At 37.5% G+C, this 9,614-nt stretch overlaps 1 protein-coding gene across 2 annotated transcripts in view; it reads left to right on the top strand.

The window, feature by feature from the left end:
• STRN3 (striatin 3) overlaps positions 1–9,614 on the top strand; it is a 60,983-nt gene that overhangs the window by 1,551 nt on the left and 49,818 nt on the right. The gene's annotated exons all lie outside the window — the stretch shown is intronic.

The raw sequence follows: 9,614 nt of genomic DNA, 5'->3' as shown, positions 1-9,614 counted from the left end.
AGTCTTTCAGGACTTCTTGGCTCTATATTAAACATGTAATTCGCACTATTTTTGTTACAGCTATAATTAAAATAGAATAATGGGGAAAAATAATAACAAAAAAAAAGTGAAACATATTTCACTATATACTTCAGTTACTGCCAGTCTTACTATTTCTAGACATAGAGAATGGCTGTTTTTAAAACCAGTGTGGCAGCCATTGACAGGCATTTTCAGTGGAGAGCAATGAACTGTTTCTCATTTCTTCTGTAGCGTATCGGTAGTATTGTACTCTGTTTATAAATAAACAGAGCTTAGTGGTGTTCATTAGCAAACAAAACAGTCTTTAAATATTTGTTTTAATATATAGGCTTGCGACTTTAAAATTAAGTACCTTTCAGTGCCCTAAATGTGAAGCTCCGTTCTAAGACTTTGAAAACTGTATCTGACTTAAAAGTGCTGGTATGAACTCATGTGGCCTTTAGACACTATGATGTGTTCCTGCCAAGTCTGCTGCTTGTGTTTGTAATTGCTGTTTGTCATCCATGGCTGTACTGTTTCATTTGCTTATTTCTTCATGTGCTGTCAGAATTCTGACCCTGGCTGTATATGTGTTGATTCACTCTACCTCATGTGTGCATCATGTCACGGGATGCGGCAGGTGTACTTACCACACAGTGTGTATGCACGCGGGTGGGCTTTTAATAACTCAGGAAGCCCAGGATAGAAGTGAGGTTGGGAGGAGGCAGAGAGAGGGCATTACCTGTGGACTTTAAATGTCAACCTGTGTAGTGATGAAACCTGATACAGAAATGTTGGGAGTGTTTTTTGGAAGAGGTGTATTTACCAGGCCTCTGTGTGTGTATACATTGTATATATTTTTAGTCCTACAACTCAGGTTGTGAAGTCCTGCTTTATTTTGTGACTAATGAAGCCTTAATATTTTGGACCTCAGATAACAGTTTTGCCTGTTGAAACTTCAAAGTCCATTCATTTGTGAATACTAAGTACCTGTGTGTGGTTTTTAAGTGATCGAGGCCTCCTGGGTTGAACGGGAAGAAAAATCTGGTAGTATGACAGTAGGTAATTAACACGGAAGCATGAAGCATGAGAATTGGATTTCGTAGGTGCAACTCTCAGCCATGCAAGTAATTTCTTCCTTCTTTCAGCCTTTCAATACTCTATACGTTCATTCTCCGTGCTGGTAATTAAAGGCTCCTTCTTAAGTTACCTCAATAACTTCGCAAGTGATGTTGTATAGAAAGAAAACTAAAAGAAAACTACATGACTTAGCAATATGTTGTGATTTTATTTTCCTGCTCTGAATTTATGATTCTTACTCGTCCACAGAATAGGATAGTTCTTTGTTGTGGATAAAAAAGTAATGGGCATTCTGAGTGATTTCTCCTTCCTTTCCCCTATTTTCCTCCCCATATAGCTCAGGTAATGGTCAGACTTCTCTTCCCCTAGTAAGATCCCTCTGCATTTGGGTGGAGGCATATGAGGGCATGATCTGCAGGAAGAATTTGTTTCCTTGGATCTTATAATGAACTTATTGATTTGTTGTTCTACCTGTGTTTGGGATACGTGTTTATAATTAATTTAAATGCGAAGTTGCTTCAATTGTCTTGGGGTTTGTACCACAGCCATAATCACTGACAAAGGATGTCAGCCCTTCGGACCTGGAGAAGTTGTGTACTAGCATCCTTAAGTCCACGTGCACATCAGTCTCAATCTTAAATGTTAATAACTTTTACGGTGTCTCTTCCAACTGTTCAGGTGCGTGGCCGGTCTGCCTGTGTGCACGAATGGAGCAGTGTAGTTGTGTGCTAAATCTGTGTGTGCAAGTCAGTGTCAAAGACAGAAATACCAAACATCAGGATTGCAGTGCTTAAGCCATAGTAGACTTTTTCCTTCACTTGTAACAGTGGCTGCCAGACTAATTTTGTTAGTTCTTTCTCACTATTGTGTAGAGACGAAATACTCCAGCCACGGGTAGTGTACTGATCTCTTGAAGTAATAGGCTGGGTCTGTTCTGTAATCCCACAGAAGGATGATTCTGAATATAACAATATTGTGTAATTACACCTGTAACTTTGCCCTGTCAGTGTCATGACCTTGATGTTAGTTGCTGTTACACTGGGGTAAATTCAGGTTGTGTTTTCTATAATGTTTATGCACTCTAGAGGGGTTATAGAAAACCTCTGTGGTTGGATGTTACTTCCTAAAGGAAACAGTTTTTCTATCAAATCTGTAAGTGGCTCTGTGGTTTCAGTTTAAAAAAAAAAAAAAAGTGGGAAAATACTTGGAGATGCATTACAGAAACTCATGGGAAGGAAGATCAAGTTGTGTTGAGGAGCTTTGTAGGAAATCTTAATGATCTTGCAACTTTTCAGATATCTAAGAAGACCAGTAGGACTCTACTTTTTTTGTGGGGCATATGGGCTGATCTGGTCAGTCAGAATGAAGGTCTCAATTGTTGATGAAATATGAAATTTCTTCATATCTTCTGAACTGGATAAACAGGATGTTGAGTACTACCTGATACTTCAAAATCACATGGTAATGTGTTGAGAGAAACTTAACAGTAGGTGTTAGTTCCAAATGTTTTAAAATCGGGAAGAATAATTAAGAAACTTGAGTACTCACAACAATGTGTGTACAACTTCAGTATGCTGAGCATGCATCCTTCTAACCTAAATGTGCGTGAAGACTAATATGTTTGGTAATATGTTTTCCATTATATAAAGTGACAGCATTCGTGATAGTTCCTAGTTTATCTAATTTTACAGATGCTTTTTTCCTCAGCTGTTTAGTGAACACATAATAGAACACTTTATTTACCATTTTACATACTTTACATGGGTTGGGAGAAAAAGATTTTCCTTGCACGCCTGCCTTTTTCTTTCTGTATCTCCCCCTCCTCCTCCAAGAAGTGGGGAGCAGCTCATTAAAGGAGTTTTATGATCTTTGAGAACCTGATAAATATTCCATAATTACATTCCAATAGGACATTCCTTTCAATAAAAGCTGTGTTTTTCTGGGCAACTTTCACGCTTGAGTTGACTATCTAAATTAGGCATTTTACCTGTGATTGTAGATGTGCAAACATATGCAAATGTGTAAATATCATGAACTAGATGAGACTGTTCAGTGTGCATGCCACGTTTCAACATTTTTTCAAAACATTTAGGAAGTGTAGTGATAATAAATTGCTGAAATATTTGGTTGCATGTGTCTGGTTTTGCTTTGTTGCAGGTTTGAGCAGTGGCATGGGAACGTAGGGAATACTTTGCTCTTTAAATTGACAGAATAATTCTTCAGATAGCATAGACATCGTCTTGCTTTTGGAAGGCACATTTTTTATGATGATAGATTGGAAGTGGAAGAAGTTATGATGGTTGCAGAATCTTCATTATTTTCTTAACATGAAGAAAGATTCATTGAGTCTTAGCTAACATCTAGGAAGTATGATACAAAATGAAAATTTTTGGAATTAGTGGAATTTTATGCAGGGATACTATAGCTGTTAAAATATTCTTGGGTCAAAAAGTGTTTGGATAAATTCATAGAATAAAAATCCTTGGGGGTGTTTAAGTTCAAAGATAGTACCTCTGGTTCAGGATGCTTTTGAGTTACAAGTTGGAGATTGGGCAGCATTTTCTGATGTTTATTCTTCTGTTTTTATACTAATTCCCATGGAGCTGCCTTTTTGGCCACAGTTAAAAGTGGTATGCTGTGGTTGGTGGGCTGTTGGTCTGACCTGATGTAGCCATGTTTATATTCTTTTGACCTCTAAAGTAGCACTGATAGCTTTGATGTTATTGTTTTATAAAATATACCTGCAGTGCAGTTTCAGTAGCCTTTTGCTTAAATAACAAGCTCTGATTAATAGTGGGGACATTGATTGTGATGGAACGTGGTAGGGTTGCAGGTAGGAAAGGCAGATGCCACAGTAGCGAAACGCTTGGTGCGTTCTAACTGCATACAGCAGCTATCGGTTGCAGTCGAGAGGGTTGCTGTTGGAAAAGATGAATAATTGATAAACCGCTATTTCACTGCGTCTTACAGGTGTACCTCAGTACTTATTCTGAATATAAATTAAACTTTTTTTTTTTTTTTTTACAGGATTGTTTTAGTAGTTAAACAGCACTAACTGAAAATACAGTGAAATAAGTTGCAAAAAATTGATGAACATTCTTTCTTGGGAATGCTTGTAAATGCCATGAGCTATGCAAATAATATATGCAGCTAAAATGTCTGACTTCTGTTCATGCAGGCCATGGAGGTATGTGCTGTAGCAGGAGTGCTGAAGTACCTCTATGTGAATAAGTGTTGTTTATATGCACGATCAAGTATGGGAGTGCTTAATATCTTTGCTTTATAATGAAACTTTTTTTTTTTTCAGTATAAAATAGCATAGATCAAGTTAAAACAAGAAACTTCTGTCATTAGTCATTCTCTAAGCTAATGATGAAAACAGCTGCATATTGTGTGGCATTTGCCCTTTTTGCGGTTTAAAGCACTGAATTGAGAGTTCTGTGTATTTTGGATAGAGGGAAATTAGATTTATCTGAGGGTTTCCTAACCGTGGCTTTTCAGAAGCTTTTTAGTGAAATGAGTTAGAGGCAGATAGCCTCTGGAAGAACTTCAGGTGCCTGCTTTTACTGAAGGCCCAAAGCCTGTGTGGGTAATGTACACAGGGAAGATGCAGTTTTTAATCGGAAGGCAGCTGCTATATAGCTGAGTTTCCCATAAAAGATACCTAGACAAATTTGATGTAAGGAGGTTCCTCAAACTGTTTTGAGCTAAGTAGGAGTTCGTATTTTCTCCTGCCAATGTAGGTACATTATTAATAATACGTTTTGTTAATTATAAATTTTAGATACTATTTGTAGCTTTAAAGGATTAGCGTGTTCCTCATAAAAAGGGTTTTCACTAATTCTTCCAATTGCCTAATTCTTCCAATATTCTTTTTTTTTTTTTTTTTTGAGTTGATTTACATCTTTAACTTTTCTATATAATTTTCATGTGATATCCTACAGGCAAAACACAGCGAAAGAGTGCAGGACACTGAGCTACCTGTGCAGCCATGTAGAGATGGAATAAGAAATGATGTGTGGATGGCTATGGGCTTTATGTACATGAAGACACTGATCAGGATAGCAGTTGTGTAGGGTTTTTCCTGCAACACTCCTCCTGTCCACACTAGGGTTCAAAATTATTTTACCGTGTCATGATTACTCTTTCATAAATAATTATTTGGAATAAAATCACTATCAGAAGCAGAGAACAGAACTGTTGTTTAATTAACAGTTACTTTGGTGACGTTTTTCTTTTTTGACACAGCTTTATTTTAGATAAGGCATGTAACACTTCCTGGGGGAGTGCAGTATTTTATTTCTTAGTTTTTGCCATCGCTCCTATGTGTATTTAATGGCTCTCTGAGAAACCTTACTTTGAGGATTTTTTATGAAGTATCTGGTGTTATAATAATTTCTTCCACACTGAAAATAAGGGTTGAGATAGAGGCGCGTGTTTTCATCCTGTTGTCATTTAAGAAGTTGGGAGAAGGTGGTAATGATCTCCTTCCTAATTGACAAAGAGAATGGCTAGGGAAGTTGGATCCTCCACTGATTTAACAAATCTTCAGGACAAATGTGTGACCTGTAACAGCTTTGTTTGTGTATCTGAGAGTTGGATTTTGGCACTTCAGTTGTTCTTGAATTATCCTAAGGAATGGCTCAGCAGGATATACAGTTTAATGATACCTTCTGCTTCATCTGCGTAACTCCAACAGGTATAAGAGCTAATTAAGAAGTTGGCTGTTCTTCAGGACCACTCCTGAATCTCCAGTGTGAGTTCAAGCAGTCTGTAGGATTTTTTTATCACTATAGTGTTTTTAATAAAAACAGCTGATTGGCAATAATCTGTTGTTAGGAACAAAAGATGAAAATATTTTTTCTGGGTTGAATTCCATTTCATGTTACTGGGGGATGGAGTGTGTTCTTGGCTTTTTTGAAGGGATTGTACATGCTTACGCATATGTTAGTGTTACATGTGCATGCGTTGGCTGTGTGTTCTGAAATACTTAGTTTCTCTGAATACTGATCGAAATGATCCTGAAATAGAGAATGAGCTTGAGAAATTCCAGATGTCTGAGCAACTTCCTCATTAGCTCCCTTTCTTTTAATGGATCACTTGCAGTAAAGTTTCTCTCACTCCCTTACCTTGGCTTGTCTTCTCCCAGAACATGGTTGATACTTAACTGCTATCAAATTTGAGGTTGATGATCATGTAACAACGTTTTAAAATAAAAAATAAAAATAAAATAATAATAATAATAAAAACAACAGAAACTGGCTTTACAGTAGTGGGCAGTGTAATATGCTGGAGAATGCTTGGTTCTACTATGTAACTCCAAGTTGTGGTTTGTTCCTCTGTGAAATAATTTTTATCTCTAAAGTATTCCCAGAGGAATGCTACCATATCTTATTTTGCTTGCTATTGAGGTTAGCACGAGGTAGCTAGAGTATGTTTGCTTGTATTTCAGATAACACACTATGAAAAAGTAGAGAATAAGTAGTAACGGGAAATGGATTTGACTCATTCAAACACTTGGCACTTGGAGTTGTGAAACTGAAATTGCTTGCTTGCTTCAAGGATACGGGTGTTTGTTGGTATGTGTTTTGGTTTGTTTTGGGGTCCTGGGTGAATGAAGTTGTAGTGACCAAACCCCAGGATGCCAGAACAGAAACCTTGGGTACCCTGGAGAGGAAAAGACAAAGATCCTGATTAGACAAACAGAACTTCTGGAAGTATGCAAGGAGAGCGTGTAAACACGTCTGCAAGTTCTGTAAGACTCATTCTGTTCTGTGGCTTTAGCGAGCTTTGTACAGTGGAATTGGCAGAAGGCAGGACTGCTGGCTGCGGTACCGCGCTGATAAGTGGTGTAAACTAGAGACTGTTGGCACTGCTCTGTGCCATGAGGCTAGATTAACGTTTATGAGGTGCAAAATACCCATTCCTCATCAACTTTGTGAGGCCTCTCCTAAAATGCCTTACGCTATACTTTATATGTACTATATATAAGCATTTCAACTCTTCCTCTCTTTTGTTACCTAACTTCTGTTTCCATTAACTTGATTATCAATTTGGTGATGCCAACATGGCTGCCGACTTAATGATGCTGAGCTCTTCAAGCTCTGTGGTATTGTGTTCCTTTGTGTGCATAGAGAGGGCTTCTCGTGTTCTAGCTCTGACAGCTGAGCGTTTTGTTTCCTTTTTCTGTCTGTTCCTTGGGAACGTATGTTACTGACCTGCGGTTGATGAACACTGGCACGAGTGTTCATCACTAAAACGGGTCCCTTTAGCTTGTTTGAGTTCAATATGCTGCAGGTTATACTTCCCCCTTATGTATTCCTAAATAAAAAATAGATGTTCCTGGCTTTGGAAAAGGAAGTGCACGTTCTTGAGAATATTTGCCGTGCTGGCATTTGTCCTTCCCTTTCCACTCCAGTGACTGTAAGCACCTGCCACGCTACAAAGCGTACAACTTTGTTTTGATCTCTGTGCTCTTGTGCTACAACTACAAGTTATGATAGAGAGCTTAATATTCTTAGGTCTATTAGTAGTAGGTGTCTAATGAGGCTCTAAATATGGCATTTAATTACTAGCAGAGTAATTAAACAATGTAACTTCATTTTAATAATGCACCAGAATAATGATGTTGACAGTAAGGATATTTTTAATCTTATCAAATGTTGTGTTTTGATGTTACCATCAGTGTGTAATTAGTCTTACTGGTTGTGGTGGTATCTGCTGGAAAGAAAGCTTTATAACTGGCTTACGTATATGCCCAGAATGTCCAGCAGTTTAAATGAATTTACAGGAATCTTTTTAGATACAAATGGTCAGAGGTGTGTAACTTTTCTTCTTAAGATGGTGCTTGTAGGGCGCATGCGTTTAGTAGAAATGTAGAAAATGTGGAAAATGCGAGTGATAGGGACAGGATGAAGTTTTGCTTAAATAATCACGTAGCTGCTTTCCTCCAGGACCTCTGAGTTTTTCTAGTAAAAGAAAGTCAGTAAACCCCTGAATAATTTGTGCTTTTAAAAATGGGAGCTGTAAATATAGAAATTGGGAAGTGATTTTTGTCTTGTGATCTGTGCAGAACTGGCAAGGTCAACACTGCAATATAATGGCCCATTCTTTAGTAGTAATTTTGAAAGGAATGCTAAAAATTTGGCCAAAAAAAATCGAGGGCTAGAAGTAACATCTCGGAATGATCCATTTAGAGTTCAGTCTTGGTGGCTGACCAAATATAAATCTGAAAGCAAGCCTCGCTAAGTGCCTCCCTGGCTTTTAGAATGCTTTTTCAGATACTTTTGAATTTTGAAATAGAAAGCAGTTTGGATTAAGGAGTGTGACACAATAGACTGGCACTCCACCTTAAAAAAAAAAAAATAAATAAAAATTATCTCACTGAGCAGTGTCTACAGGCTTATGTGTAAAGGTAGCTGCCCTTTTTTCTTGTAGAGCAGCCTTGGGAATAATCAGGAAACAAGCTGAAATTTCTGTGAAGTGAAAAATGAGTACTTTATGTAGTCACAGAAGTAGGATAAATGAATTCATAAAGTAAGCTATGTTTTACTCTGTCATTTGATCTAGTGGTTTTAATTTTGATGGAAAGAACACAAACTTAGGTTGTAGTACTTAAATGAAGACCTGGACCCTTGGAATAAGCTACCAAGAGAACTATGGCATTTCTTTCTGTTTAAAAACAAAAACTTGAGACAAACCTTTGCTTTGGTGCAAAGGTAACTGACTGAAGTATGGTCTATCTAAATGTCAAAATGCTTTGATTGATCTTCTCATCTTTTAAAATTGATAACATTTGCATCAATTTTGGTTTGAGAACGCCCTTTTCTAGGTGCCCCCACTCCAGTTTTCTGGTCAGGGAAGCCCAAAGATTATTTTCCTCCAGGAAGAGAGAATTTATACGTGTATTTTTGGTTGACTGCACAGCTTTTCTGTAAAATCTTATATGTGCACAGTATTAAATGGCTGTCTTAAATGAAAAGGAAGCTAGTGCTATATGTACTCTAATGGCTCATTTCTGCTAAGAAATACAGTTGACTTTCTATTAACTAAAGTAGAAACATGATCTCAGTGTGGAGAACCTGTAACAAAGTACAATAGCTTAGAAATTTGGTTGGTTGTTGGAGGATGGTGGAACCTACCTCTTGGTAGCTAACAGCTGGTTCTGAAAAATTAGAAATGTGAAGAAGAAAGTCAAAAACAGAAGAAAATGTACAAGAACCTTTCCAGTAGAGATACTAAGACTCCCATTTGCAAAACACTTCTGACCTTGGATGAAGAAGTTCTCTTACAGGTGCTCTGGTTGCTTTGTGCTTGAGTATGTGTTTTGCCACCAGTTCGTGCTGTAAGCTGGAAAAATCAAAGGGTGTTTGTTAAGTTGTGGACCTGTCATTAGCACCCTTGGATCTGTTTCTCAGTGCCTTATAGAGAAGATGCAGGCATGTTCAGTAGTTTATTTTGAAACTCTCATTATTGTGGTATGGGTATATGGTATGGGGTTGCTTTTAAATCTTGTATATTTATGTATGTGTGTA

The sequence above is a fragment of the Aythya fuligula genome, chromosome 5 (genome assembly GCF_009819795.1).
Source record: "Aythya fuligula isolate bAytFul2 chromosome 5, bAytFul2.pri, whole genome shotgun sequence".
Lineage (NCBI taxonomy): Eukaryota > Metazoa > Chordata > Aves > Anseriformes > Anatidae > Aythya > Aythya fuligula.
The sequence above is the reverse complement of the archived record's forward strand: the minus strand, read 5'-3'. Positions and strand labels throughout refer to the sequence as shown.